This window comes from Gobio gobio, assembly GCF_949357685.1.
Source record: "Gobio gobio genome assembly, chromosome: 19".
NCBI classification, from domain to species: domain Eukaryota; kingdom Metazoa; phylum Chordata; class Actinopteri; order Cypriniformes; family Gobionidae; genus Gobio; species Gobio gobio.
In genome coordinates, this window is record NC_137112.1 from 7,028,715 (window position 1) to 7,044,180 (window position 15,466).

Here is a 15,466-nt window from a genome sequence, read left to right on the forward strand (position 1 = left end):
GACACAAAAGCCTTCAAACGGCGAAGATATTTAAACTTACGTGTGCAGAGCACAATGGATTAGCAGTCCATCATCCTGAACCACTAGACCACCTTGTCACACGGCTGCCTATTAGCACGAAACTGGACTGTGTTTTTTTTCTGCAGCTATGTTCAGGATGATGATGTTAAAGTGGGTGCTGAGCAGCAAGAAAATAGGCTGTGATGTTTTTTTGCAGCTTTTTCTAGGATGATGATGTTAAAGTGGGTAGCAAGATGCTTCAAGCGGCCTTGCCGGGGTCTCTCGGACACTAAAGACATCAAACGACGAGGATGGGATTCGAACCCACGCGTGCAGAGCACAATGGATTAGCAGTCCATCGCCTTAACCACTCGGCCACCTCGTCTTACGGCCGCTAATAACACGAAACTGGGCTCTGGTTTTTTTTGGCAGCCAAGTTTAGGATGATGATGTTAAAGTGGGTAGCAAGGTGCTTTAAACAGCCTTGCTGGGCACTCTCGAACACTAAACACAAACGACGAGGATGGGATTCGAACCCACGCGTGCAGAGCACAATGAATTAGCAGTCCATCGCCTTAACCACTCGGCCACCTTGTCTTACAGCTGCCTATTAGCACGAAACTGGGCTCTGGTTTTTTTTGGCAGCCAAGTTTAGGATGATGATGTCAATGTGGGTAGCAAGGTGCTTCAAACAGCCTTGCCGGGCACTCTCGAACACTAAAGACACCAAACGACGAGGATGGGATTCGAACCCACGCGTGCAGAGCACAATGGATTAGCAGTCCATCGCCTTAACCACTCGGCCACCTCGTCACACGGCTGTCCATTAGCACGAAACTGGGCTCTGGTTTTTTTTGGCAGCCAAGTTTAGGATGATGATGTTAAAGTGGGTAGCAAGGTGCTTGAAACAGCCTTGCCGGGCACTCTCGAACACTAAAGACACCAAACGACGAGGATGGGATTCGAACCCACGCGTGCAGAGCACAATGGATTAGCAGTCCATCGCCTTAACCACTCGGCCACCTCGTCTTACGGCTGCCTATTAGCACGAAACTAAGCTCTCTTTTTTTTGGCAGCCAAGTTTAGGATGACGATGTTAAAGTGGGTAGCAAGGTGCTTCAAACAGCCTTGCCGGGCACTCTCGAACACTAAAGACACCAAACGACGAGGATGGGATTCGAACCCACGCGTGCAGAGCACAATGGATTAGCAGTCTATCGCCTTAACCACTCGGCCACCTCGTCACACAGCTGCCTACTGGCACGAAACTGGGCTCTGGTTTTTTTTGGCAGCCAAGTTTAGGATGATGATGTTAATGTGGGTAGCAAGGTGCTTCAAACAGCCTTGCCGGGCACTCTCGAACACTAAAGACACCAAACGACGAGGATGGGATTCGAACCCACGCGTGCAGAGCACAATGGATTAGCAGTCCATCGCCTTAACCACTCGGCCACCTCGTCTTACGGCCGCTAACAACACGAAACTGGGCTCTGGTTTTTTTTGGCAGCCAAGTTTAGGATGATGATGTTAAAGTGGGTAGCAAGGTGCTTCAAACAGCCTTGCCGGGCACTCTCAAACACTAAAGACACCAAACGACGAGGATGGGATTCGAACCCACGCGTGCAGAGCACAATGGATTAGCAGTCCATCGCCTTAACCACTCGGCCACCTCGTCTTACGGCCGCTAACAACACGAAACTGGGCTCTGGTTTTTTTTGGCAGCCAAGTTTAGGATGATGATGTTAATGTGGGTAGCAAGGTGCTTCAAACAGCCTTGCCGGGCACTCTCGAACACTAAAGACACCAAACGACGAGGATGGGATTCGAACCCACGCGTGCAGAGCACAATGGATTAGCAGTCCATCGCCTTAACCACTCGGTCACCTCGTCACACGGCTGTCCATTAGCACGAAACTGGGCTCTGGTTTTTTTTGGCAGCCAAGTTTAGGATGATGATGTTAAAGTGGGTAGCAAGGTGCTTCAAACAGCCTTGCCGGGCACTCTCTAACACTAAAGACACCAAACGACGAGGATGGGATTCGAACCCACGCGTGCAGAGCACAATGGATTAGCAGTCCATCGCCTTAACCACTCGGCCACCTCGTCACACGGCTGCCTCTGTGCATATATGTTTCTTTTGTGTGCTGCTTTTGCTTTTTTGGAAAGAACCTAGAGACAACGCCTGAGTCTAGAAAAAGGTAGCATAGCTGGTATTGGACCTACCTCAGAATGTGTTTGCAGTGTCCTTGCACTCTTTATTATCCTACCCAACCTCGTAGGGGACTTGCTGAATCGATCACAAACTAAAAACATGTTCTTGGAGACTGAACTCTAAGACTCCGCCCCTTTGCTGCCAAGATACCCATAATTCTCAGCCCCCAGATTTACAGAAGCAGAGCACTTTTTTTGAGTGAAGAGAGGACAATGAAAAAATCTTTTTGTGCATTCCCCTCGCCTGTTTCGTAGACACACCATGCAGCCATCAGTGCCAAAAGCTGATTGCATAGTAGTTTAAAGCTTGATACCATCCTGTCGTTCCATGTCAAGATAGGACCAGGGAAGATGTCGCGACCTTCACCAATATTCTTTAGCAGAGGCAATATTGTAGCCTATGAGGTTTAGCCGAGGCGTGATCATTGCTAGTTGAAAACTTTACCCAATACCCCGCCAGAATGATTTGAAATACAGTCATCCACGGCAATTTTTGTCAGTCTCTTAGGAGACTCAATAACTTGTTGAAGCAAAGAGTTGTGCTGTTCTTGAGCTTGTAGAAGGCTGGCATAGTCGGGATTTGATCTTCTCTCGGCACGTGTTTGGAGTGTCTTTGTGTTCTTAATGTTCATATCCAAGTACCAGGGGGATTGTGGTATTGATCCTGACCACAACAATGTTTTCAGATATGAACACAAGCTTTTTTTGCTGCTATCATTAAAATGCGATTCAGTTTAAGCTCGCCATGACGTGTTGTAAACATTTGGATAGATGCAAGCGGCAACCGTGCGGTTGACCTGTTCACTAGGCTCTCTGTGACACAAAAGCCTTCAAACGGCGAAGATATTTAAACTTACGTGTGCAGAGCACAATGGATTAGCAGTCCATCATCCTGAACCACTAGACCACCTTGTCACACGGCTGCCTATTAGCACGAAACTGGACTGTGTTTTTTTTCTGCAGCTATGTTCAGGATGATGATGTTAAAGTGGGTGCTGAGCAGCAAGAAAATAGGCTGTGATGTTTTTTTGCAGCTTTTTCTAGGATGATGATGTTAAAGTGGGTAGCAAGATGCTTCAAGCGGCCTTGCCGGGGTCTCTCGGACACTAAAGACATCAAACGACGAGGATGGGATTCGAACCCACGCGTGCAGAGCACAATGGATTAGCAGTCCATCGCCTTAACCACTCGGCCACCTCGTCTTACGGCCGCTAATAACACGAAACTGGGCTCTGGTTTTTTTTGGCAGCCAAGTTTAGGATGATGATGTTAAAGTGGGTAGCAAGGTGCTTTAAACAGCCTTGCTGGGCACTCTCGAACACTAAACACAAAGGACGAGGATGGGATTCGAACCCACGCGTGCAGAGCACAATGAATTAGCAGTCCATCGCCTTAACCACTCGGCCACCTTGTCTTACAGCTGCCTATTAGCACGAAACTGGGCTCTGGTTTTTTTTGGCAGCCAAGTTTAGGATGATGATGTCAATGTGGGTAGTAAGGTGCTTCAAACAGCCTTGCCGGGCACTCTCGAACACTAAAGACACCAAACGACGAGGATGGGATTCGAACCCACGCGTGCAGAGCACAATGGATTAGCAGTCCATCGCCTTAACCACTCGGCCACCTCGTCACACGGCTGTCCATTAGCACGAAACTGGGCTCTGGTTTTTTTTGGCAGCCAAGTTTAGGATGATGATGTTAAAGTGGGTAGCAAGGTGCTTGAAACAGCCTTGCCGGGCACTCTCGAACACTAAAGACACCAAACGACGAGGATGGGATTCGAACCCACGCGTGCAGAGCACAATGGATTAGCAGTCCATCGCCTTAACCACTCGGCCACCTCGTCTTACGGCTGCCTATTAGCACGAAACTAAGCTCTCTTTTTTTTTGGCAGCCAAGTTTAGGATGACGATGTTAAAGTGGGTAGCAAGGTGCTTCAAACAGCCTTGCCGGGCACTCTCGAACACTAAAGACACCAAACGACGAGGATGGGATTCGAACCCACGCGTGCAGAGCACAATGGATTAGCAGTCCATCGCCTTAACCACTCGGCCACCTCGTCACACGGCTGCCTTTTAACACGAAACTGGGCTCTGTTTTTTTTTGGCAGCCAAGTTTAGGATGACGATGTTAAAGTGGGTAGCAAGGTGCTTCAAAAAGCCTTGCCGGGCACTCTCGAACACTAAAGACACCAAACGACGAGGATGGGATTCGAACACACGCGTGCAGAGCACAATGGATTAGCAGTCCATCGCCTTAACCACTCGGCCACCTCGTCTTACGGCCGCTAACAACACGAAACTGGGCTCTGGTTTTTTTTGGCAGCCAAGTTTAGGATGATGATGTTAATGTGGGTAGCAAGGTGCTTCAAACAGCCTTGCCGGGCACTCTCGAACACTAAAGACACCAAACGACGAGGATGGGATTCGAACCCACGCGTGCAGAGCACAATGGATTAGCAGTCCATCGCCTTAACCACTCGGTCACCTCGTCACACGGCTGTCCATTAGCACGAAACTGGGCTCTGGTTTTTTTTGGCAGCCAAGTTTAGGATGATGATGTTAAAGTGGGTAGCAAGGTGCTTCAAACAGCCTTGCCGGGCACTCTCAAACACTAAAGACACCAAACGACGAGGATGGGATTCGAACCCACGCGTGCAGAGCACAATGGATTAGCAGTCCATCGCCTTAACCACTCGGCCACCTCGTCTTACGGCTGCCTATTAGCACGAAACTAAGCTCTCTTTTTTTTTGGCAGCCAAGTTTAGGATGACGATGTTAAAGTGGGTAGCAAGGTGCTTCAAACAGCCTTGCCGGGCACTCTCGAACACTAAAGACACCAAACGACGAGGATGGGATTCGAACCCACGCGTGCAGAGCACAATGGATTAGCAGTCCATCGCCTTAACCACTCGGCCACCTCGTCACACGGCTGCCTTTTAACACGAAACTGGGCTCTGTTTTTTTTTGGCAGCCAAGTTTAGGATGACGATGTTAAAGTGGGTAGCAAGGTGCTTCAAAAAGCCTTGCCGGGCACTCTCGAACACTAAAGACACCAAACGACGAGGATGGGATTCGAACACACGCGTGCAGAGCACAATGGATTAGCAGTCCATCGCCTTAACCACTCGGCCACCTCGTCTTACGGCCGCTAACAACACGAAACTGGGCTCTGGTTTTTTTTGGCAGCCAAGTTTAGGATGATGATGTTAATGTGGGTAGCAAGGTGCTTCAAACAGCCTTGCCGGGCACTCTCGAACACTAAAGACACCAAACGACGAGGATGGGATTCGAACCCACGCGTGCAGAGCACAATGGATAAGCCGTCCATCGCCTTAACCACTCGGTCACCTCGTCACACGGCTGTCCATTAGCACGAAACTGGGCTCTGGTTTTTTTTGGCAGCCAAGTTTAGGATGATGATGTTAAAGTGGGTAGCAAGGTGCTTCAAACAGCCTTGCCGGGCACTCTCAAACACTAAAGACACCAAACGACGAGGATGGGATTCGAACCCACGCGTGCAGAGCACAATGGATTAGCAGTCCATCGCCTTAACCACTCGGCCACCTCGTCACACGGCTGCCTCTGTGCATATATGTTTCTTTTGTGTGCTGCTTTTGCTTTTTTGGAAAGAACCTAGAGACAACGCCTGAGTCTAGAAAAAGGTAGCATAGCTGGTATTGGACCTACCTCAGAATGTGTTTGCAGTGTCCTTGCACTCTTTATTATCCTACCCAACCTCGTAGGGGACTTGCTGAATCGATCACAAACTAAAAACATGTTCTTGGAGACTGAACTCTAAGACTCCGCCCCTTTGCTGCCAAGATACCCATAATTCTCAGCCCCCAGATTTACAGAAGCAGAGCACTTTTTTTGAGTGAAGAGAGGACAATGAAAAAATCTTTTTGTGCATTCCCCTCGCCTGTTTCGTAGACACACCATGCAGCCATCAGTGCCAAAAGCTGATTGTATAGTAGTTTAAAGCTTGATACCATCCTGTCGTTCCATGTCAAGATAGGAGCAGGGAAGATGTCGCGACCTTCACCAATATTCTTTCGCAGAGGCAATATTGTAGCCTATGAGGTTTAACCGAGGCGTGATCATTGCTAGTTGAAAACTTTACCCAATACCCCGCCAGAATGATTTGAAATACAGTCATCCACGGCAATTTTTGTCAGTCTCTTAGGAGACTCAATAACTTGTTGAAGCAAAGAGTTGTGCTGTTCTTGAGCTTGTAGAAGGCTGGCATAGTCGGGATTTGATCTTCTCTCGGCACGTGTTTGGAGTGTCTTTGTGTTCTTAATGTTCATATCCAAGTACCAGGGGGATTGTGGTATTGATCCTGACCACAACAATGTTTTCAGATATGAACACAAGCTTTTTTTGCTGCTATCATTAAAATGCGATTCAGTTTAAGCTCGCCATGACGTGTTGTAAACATTTGGATAGATGCAAGCGGCAACCGTGCGGTTGACCTGTTCACTAGGCTCTCTGTGACACAAAAGCCTTCAAACGGCGAAGATATTTAAACTTACGTGTGCAGAGCACAATGGATTAGCAGTCCATCATCCTGAACCACTAGACCACCTTGTCACACGGCTGCCTATTAGCACGAAACTGGACTGTGTTTTTTTTCTGCAGCTATGTTCAGGATGATGATGTTAAAGTGGGTGCTGAGCAGCAAGAAAATAGGCTGTGATGTTTTTTTGCAGCTTTTTCTAGGATGATGATGTTAAAGTGGGTAGCAAGATGCGTCAAGCGGCCTTGCCGGGGTCTCTCGGACACTAAAGACATCAAACGACGAGGATGGGATTCGAACCCACGCGTGCAGAGCACAATGGATTAGCAGTCCATCGCCTTAACCACTCGGCCACCTCGTCTTACGGCCGCTAATAACACGAAACTGGGCTCTGGTTTTTTTTGGCAGCCAAGTTTAGGATGATGATGTTAAAGTGGGTAGCAAGGTGCTTTAAACAGCCTTGCTGGGCACTCTCGAACACTAAACACAAACGACGAGGATGGGATTCGAACCCACGCGTGCAGAGCACAATGAATTAGCAGTCCATCGCCTTAACCACTCGGCCACCTTGTCTTACAGCTGCCTATTAGCACGAAACTGGGCTCTGGTTTTTTTTGGCAGCCAAGTTTAGGATGATGATGTCAATGTGGGTAGCAAGGTGCTTCAAACAGCCTTGCCGGGCACTCTCGAACACTAAAGACACCAAACGACGAGGATGGGATTCGAACCCACGTGTGCAGAGCACAATGGATTAGCAGTCCATCGCCTTAACCACTCGGCTACCTCGTCACACGGCTGTCCATTAGCACGAAACTGGGCTCTGGTTTTTTTTGGCAGCCAAGTTTAGGATGATGATGTTAAAGTGGGTAGCAAGGTGCTTGAAACAGCCTTGCCGGGCACTCTCGAACACTAAAGACACCAAACGACGAGGATGGGATTCGAACCCACGCGTGCAGAGCACAATGGATTAGCAGTCCATCGCCTTAACCACTCGGCCACCTCGTCTTACGGCTGCCTATTAGCACGAAACTAAGCTCTCTTTTTTTTTGGCAGCCAAGTTTAGGATGACGATGTTAAAGTGGGTAGCAAGGTGCTTCAAACAGCCTTGCCGGGCACTCTCGAACACTAAAGACACCAAACGACGAGGATGGGATTCGAACCCACGCGTGCAGAGCACAATGGATTAGCAGTCCATCGCCTTAACCACTCGGCCACCTCGTCACACGGCTGCCTTTTAACACGAAACTGGGCTCTGTTTTTTTTTGGCAGCCAAGTTTAGGATGACGATGTTAAAGTGGGTAGCAAGGTGCTTCAAAAAGCCTTGCCGGGCACTCTCGAACACTAAAGACACCAAACGACGAGGATGGGATTCGAACACACGCGTGCAGAGCACAATGTATTAGCAGTCTATCGCCTTAACCACTCGGCCACCTCGTCACACGGCTGCCTACTGGCACGAAACTGGGCTCTGGTTTTTTTTGGCAGCCAAGTTTAGGATGATGATGTTAATGTGGGTGGCAAGGTGCTTCAAACAGCCTTGCCGGGCACTCTCGAACACTAAAGACACCAAACGACGAGGATGGGATTCGAACCCACGCGTGCAGAGCACAATGGATTAGCAGTCCATCGCCTTAACCACTCGGCCACCTCGTCTTACGGCCGCTAACAACACGAAACTGGGCTCTGGTTTTTTTTGGCAGCCAAGTTTAGGATGATGATGTTAATGTGGGTAGCAAGGTGCTTCAAACAGCCTTGCCGGGCACTCTCGAACACTAAAGACACCAAACGACGAGGATGGGATTCGAACCCACGCGTGCAGAGCACAATGGATTAGCAGTCCATCGCCTTAACCACTCGGCCACCTCGTCACACGGCTGTCCATTAGCACGAAACTGGGCTCTGGTTTTTTTTGGCAGCCAAGTTTAGGATGATGATGTTAAAGTGGGTAGCAAGGTGCTTCAAACAGCCTTGCCGGGCACTCTCAAACACTAAAGACACCAAACGACGAGGATGGGATTCGAACCCACGCGTGCAGAGCACAATGGATTAGCAGTCCATCGCCTTAACCACTCGGCCACCTCGTCTTACGGCCGCTAACAACACGAAACTGGGCTCTGGTTTTTTTTGGCAGCCAAGTTTAGGATGATGATGTTAATGTGGGTAGCAAGGTGCTTCAAACAGCCTTGCCGGGCACTCTCGAACACTAAAGACACCAAACGACGAGGATGGGATTCGAACCCACGCGTGCAGAGCACAATGGATTAGCAGTCCATCGCCTTAACCACTCGGTCACCTCGTCACACGGCTGTCCATTAGCACGAAACTGGGCTCTGGTTTTTTTTGGCAGCCAAGTTTAGGATGATGATGTTAAAGTGGGTAGCAAGGTGCTTCAAACAGCCTTGCCGGGCACTCTCAAACACTAAAGACACCAAACGACGAGGATGGGATTCGAACCCACGCATGCAGAGCACAATGGATTAGCAGTCCATCACCTTAACCACTCGGCCACCTCGTCTTACGGCTGCCTATTAGCACGAAACTAAGCTCTCTTTTTTTTTGGCAGCCAAGTTTAGGATGAAGATGTTAAAGTGGGTAGCAAGGTGCTTCAAACAGCCTTGCCGGGCACTCTCGAACACTAAAGACACCAAACGACGAGGATGGGATTCGAACCCACGCGTGCAGAGCACAATGGATTAGCAGTCCATCGCCTTAACCACTCGGCCACCTCGTCACACGGCTGCCTTTTAACACGAAACTGGGCTCTGTTTTTTTTTGGCAGCCAAGTTTAGGATGACGATGTTAAAGTGGGTAGCAAGGTGCTTCAAAAAGCCTTGCCGGGCACTCTCGAACACTAAAGACACCAAACGACGAGGATGGGATTCGAACACACGCGTGCAGAGCACAATGGATTAGCAGTCTATCGCCTTAACCACTCGGCCACCTCGTCACACGGCTGCCTACTGGCACGAAACTGGGCTCTGGTTTTTTTTGGCAGCCAAGTTTAGGATGATGATGTTAATGTGGGTAGCAAGGTGCTTCAAACAGCCTTGCCGGGCACTCTCGAACACTAAAGACACCAAACGACGAGGATGGGATTCGAACCCACGCGTGCAGAGCACAATGGATTAGCAGTCCATCGCCTTAACCACTCGGCCACCTCGTCACACGGCTGTCCATTAGCACGAAACTGGGCTCTGGTTTTTTTTGGCAGCCAAGTTTAGGATGATGATGTTAAAGTGGGTAGCAAGGTGCTTGAAACAGCCTTGCCGGGCACTCTCGAACACTAAAGACACCAAACGACGAGGATGGGATTCGAACCCACGCGTGCAGAGCACAATGGATTAGCAGTCCATCGCCTTAACCACTCGGCCACCTCGTCACACGGCTGCCTTGATGTTAAAGTGGGTAGCAAGGTGCTTCAAACAGCCTTGCCGGGCACTCTCAAACACTAAAGACACCAAACGACGAGGATGGGATTCGAACCCACGCGTGCAGAGCACAATGGATTAGCAGTCCATCGCCTTAACCACTCGGCCACCTCGTCACACGGCTGCCTCTGTGCATATATGTTTCTTTTGTGTGCTGCTTTTGCTTTTTTGGAAAGAACCTAGAGACAACGCCTGAGTCTAGAAAAAGGTAGCATAGCTGGTATTGGACCTACCTCAGAATGTGTTTGCAGTGTCCTTGCACTCTTTATTATCCTACCCAACCTCGTAGGGGACTTGCTGAATCGATCACAAACTAAAAACATGTTCTTGGAGACTGAACTCTAAGACTCCGCCCCTTTGCTGCCAAGATACCCATAAATCTCAGCCCCCAGATTTACAGAAGCAGAGCACTTTTTTTGAGTGAAGAGAGGACAATGAAAAAATCTTTTTGTGCATTCCCCTCGCCTGTTTCGTAGACACACCATGCAGCCATCAGTGCCAAAAGCTGATTGCATAGTAGTTTAAAGCTTGATACCATCCTGTCGTTCCATGTCAAGATAGGGCCAGGGAAGATGTCGCGACCTTCACCAATATTCTTTCGCAGAGGCAATATTGTAGCCTATGAGGTTTATCCGAGGCGTGATCATTGCTAGTTGAAAACTTTACCCAATAACCCGCCAGGATGATTTGAAATACAGTCATCCACGGCAATTTTTGTCAGTCTCTTAGGAGACTCAATAACTTGTTGAAGCAAAGAGTTGTGCTGTTCTTGAGCTTGTAGAAGGCTGGCATAGTCGGGATTTGATCTTCTCTCGGCACGTGTTTGGAGTGTCTTTGTGTTCTTAATGTTCATATCCAAGTACCAGGGGGATTGTGGTATTGATCCTGACCACAACAATGTTTTCAGATATGAACACAAGCTTTTTTTGCAGCTATCATTAAAATGCGATTCAGTTTAAGCTCGCCATGACGTGTTGTAAACATTTGGATAGATGCAAGCGGCAACCGTGCGGTTGACCTGTTCACTAGGCTCTCTGTGACACAAAAGCCTTCAAACGGCGAAGATATTTAAACTTACGTGTGCAGAGCACAATGGATTAGCAGTCCATCATCCTGAACCACTAGACCACCTTGTCACACGGCTGCCTATTAGCACGAAACTGGACTGTGTTTTTTTTCTGCAGCTATGTTCAGGATGATGATGTTAAAATGGGTAGCAAGGTGCTTCAAACGGCCTTGCCGGGGTCTCTCGGACACTAAAGACATCAAACGACGAGGATGGGATTCGAACCCACGCGTGCAGAGCACAATGGATTAGCAGTCCATCGCCTTAACCACTCGGCCACCTCGTCTTACGGCCGCTAATAACACGAAACTGGGCTCTGGTTTTTTTTGGCAGCCAAGTTTAGGATGATGATGTTAAAGTGGGTAGCAAGGTGCTTTAAACAGCCTTGCTGGGCACTCTCGAACACTAAACACAAACGACGAGGATGGGATTCGAACCCACGCGTGCAGAGCACAATGAATTAGCAGTCCATCGCCTTAACCACTCGGCCACCTTGTCTTACAGCTGCCTATTAGCACGAAACTGGGCTCTGGTTTTTTTTGGCAGCCAAGTTTAGGATGATGATGTCAATGTGGGTAGTAAGGTGCTTCAAACAGCCTTGCCGGGCACTCTCGAACACTAAAGACACCAAACGACGAGGATGGGATTCGAACCCACGCGTGCAGAGCACAATGGATTAGCAGTCCATCGCCTTAACCACTCGGCCACCTCGTCACACGGCTGTCCATTAGCACGAAACTGGGCTCTGGTTTTTTTTGGCAGCCAAGTTTAGGATGATGATGTTAAAGTGGGTAGCAAGGTGCTTGAAACAGCCTTGCCGGGCACTCTCGAACACTAAAGACACCAAACGACGAGGATGGGATTCGAACCCACGCGTGCAGAGCACAATGGATTAGCAGTCCATCGCCTTAACCACTCGGCCACCTCGTCTTACGGCTGCCTATTAGCACGAAACTAAGCTCTCTTTTTTTTTGGCAGCCAAGTTTAGGATGACGATGTTAAAGTGGGTAGCAAGGTGCTTCAAACAGCCTTGCCGGGCACTCTCGAACACTAAAGACACCAAACGACGAGGATGGGATTCGAACCCACGCGTGCAGAGCACAATGGATTAGCAGTCCATCGCCTTAACCACTCGGCCACCTCGTCACACGGCTGCCTTTTAACACGAAACTGGGCTCTGTTTTTTTTTGGCAGCCAAGTTTAGGATGACGATGTTAAAGTGGGTAGCAAGGTGCTTCAAAAAGCCTTGCCGGGCACTCTCGAACACTAAAGACACCAAACGACGAGGATGGGATTTGAACACACGCGTGCAGAGCACAATGGATTAGCAGTCCATCGCCTTAACCACTCGGCCACCTCGTCTTACGGCCGCTAACAACACGAAACTGGGCTCTGGTTTTTTTTGGCAGCCAAGTTTAGGATGATGATGTTAATGTGGGTAGCAAGGTGCTTCAAACAGCCTTGCCGGGCACTCTCGAACACTAAAGACACCAAACGACGAGGATGGGATTCGAACCCACGCGTGCAGAGCACAATGGATTAGCAGTCCATCGCCTTAACCACTCGGTCACCTCGTCACACGGCTGTCCATTAGCACGAAACTGGGCTCTGGTTTTTTTTGGCAGCCAAGTTTAGGATGATGATGTTAAAGTGGGTAGCAAGGTGCTTCAAACAGCCTTGCCGGGCACTCTCAAACACTAAAGACACCAAACGACGAGGATGGGATTCGAACCCACGCGTGCAGAGCACAATGGATTAGCAGTCCATCGCCTTAACCACTCGGCCACCTCGTCTTACGGCTGCCTATTAGCACGAAACTAAGCTCTCTTTTTTTTTGGCAGCCAAGTTTAGGATGACGATGTTAAAGTGGGTAGCAAGGTGCTTCAAACAGCCTTGCCGGGCACTCTCGAACACTAAAGACACCAAACGACGAGGATGGGATTCGAACCCACGCGTGCAGAGCACAATGGATTAGCAGTCCATCGCCTTAACCACACGGCCACCTCGTCACACGGCTGCCTTTTAACACGAAACTGGGCTCTGTTTTTTTTTGGCAGCCAAGTTTAGGATGACGATGTTAAAGTGGGTAGCAAGGTGCTTCAAAAAGCCTTGCCGGGCACTCTCGAACACTAAAGACACCAAACGACGAGGATGGGATTCGAACACACGCGTGCAGAGCACAATGGATTAGCAGTCCATCGCCTTAACCACTCGGCCACCTCGTCTTACGGCCGCTAACAACACGAAACTGGGCTCTGGTTTTTTTTGGCAGCCAAGTTTAGGATGATGATGTTAATGTGGGTAGCAAGGTGCTTCAAACAGCCTTGCCGGGCACTCTCGAACACTAAAGACACCAAACGACGAGGATGGGATTCGAACCCACGCGTGCAGAGCACAATGGATTAGCAGTCCATCGCCTTAACCACTCGGTCACCTCGTCACACGGCTGTCCATTAGCACGAAACTGGGCTCTGGTTTTTTTTGGCAGCCAAGTTTAGGATGATGATGTTAAAGTGGGTAGCAAGGTGCTTCAAACAGCCTTGCCGGGCACTCTCAAACACTAAAGACACCAAACGACGAGGATGGGATTCGAACCCACGCGTGCAGAGCACAATGGATTAGCAGTCCATCGCCTTAACCACTCGGCCACCTCGTCACACGGCTGCCTCTGTGCATATATGTTTCTTTTGTGTGCTGCTTTTGCTTTTTTGGAAAGAACCTAGAGACAACGCCTGAGTCTAGAAAAAGGTAGCATAGCTGGTATTGGACCTACCTCAGAATGTGTTTGCAGTGTCCTTGCACTCTTTATTATCCTACCCAACCTCGTAGGGGACTTGCTGAATCGATCACAAACTAAAAACATGTTCTTGGAGACTGAACTCTAAGACTCCGCCCCTTTGCTGCCAAGATACCCATAATTCTCAGCCCCCAGATTTACAGAAGCAGAGCACTTTTTTTGAGTGAAGAGAGGACAATGAAAAAATCTTTTTGTGCATTCCCCTCGCCTGTTTCGTAGACACACCATGCAGCCATCAGTGCCAAAAGCTGATTGTATAGTAGTTTAAAGCTTGATACCATCCTGTCGTTCCATGTCAAGATAGGAGCAGGGAAGATGTCGCGACCTTCACCAATATTCTTTCGCAGAGGCAATATTGTAGCCTATGAGGTTTAACCGAGGCGTGATCATTGCTAGTTGAAAACTTTACCCAATACCCCGCCAGAATGATTTGAAATACAGTCATCCACGGCAATTTTTGTCAGTCTCTTAGGAGACTCAATAACTTGTTGAAGCAAAGAGTTGTGCTGTTCTTGAGCTTGTAGAAGGCTGGCATAGTCGGGATTTGATCTTCTCTCGGCACGTGTTTGGAGTGTCTTTGTGTTCTTAATGTTCATATCCAAGTACCAGGGGGATTGTGGTATTGATCCTGACCACAACAATGTTTTCAGATATGAACACAAGCTTTTTTTGCTGCTATCATTAAAATGCGATTCAGTTTAAGCTCGCCATGACGTGTTGTAAACATTTGGATAGATGCAAGCGGCAACCGTGCGGTTGACCTGTTCACTAGGCTCTCTGTGACACAAAAGCCTTCAAACGGCGAAGATATTTAAACTTACGTGTGCAGAGCACAATGGATTAGCAGTCCATCATCCTGAACCACTAGACCACCTTGTCACACGGCTGCCTATTAGCACGAAACTGGACTGTGTTTTTTTTCTGCAGCTATGTTCAGGATGATGATGTTAAAGTGGGTGCTGAGCAGCAAGAAAATAGGCTGTGATGTTTTTTTGCAGCTTTTTCTAGGATGATGATGTTAAAGTGGGTAGCAAGATGCTTCAAGCGGCCTTGCCGGGGTCTCTCGGACACTAAAGACATCAAACGACGAGGATGGGATTCGAACCCACGCGTGCAGAGCACAATGGATTAGCAGTCCATCGCCTTAACCACTCGGCCACCTCGTCTTACGGCCGCTAATAACACGAAACTGGGCTCTGGTTTTTTTTGGCAGCCAAGTTTAGGATGATGATGTTAAAGTGGGTAGCAAGGTGCTTTAAACAGCCTTGCTGGGCACTCTCGAACACTAAACACAAACGACGAGGATGGGATTCGAACCCACGCGTGCAGAGCACAATGAATTAGCAGTCCATCGCCTTAACCACTCGGCCACCTTGTCTTACAGCTGCCTATTAGCACGAAACTGGGCTCTGGTTTTTTTTGGCAGCCAAGTTTAGGATGATGATG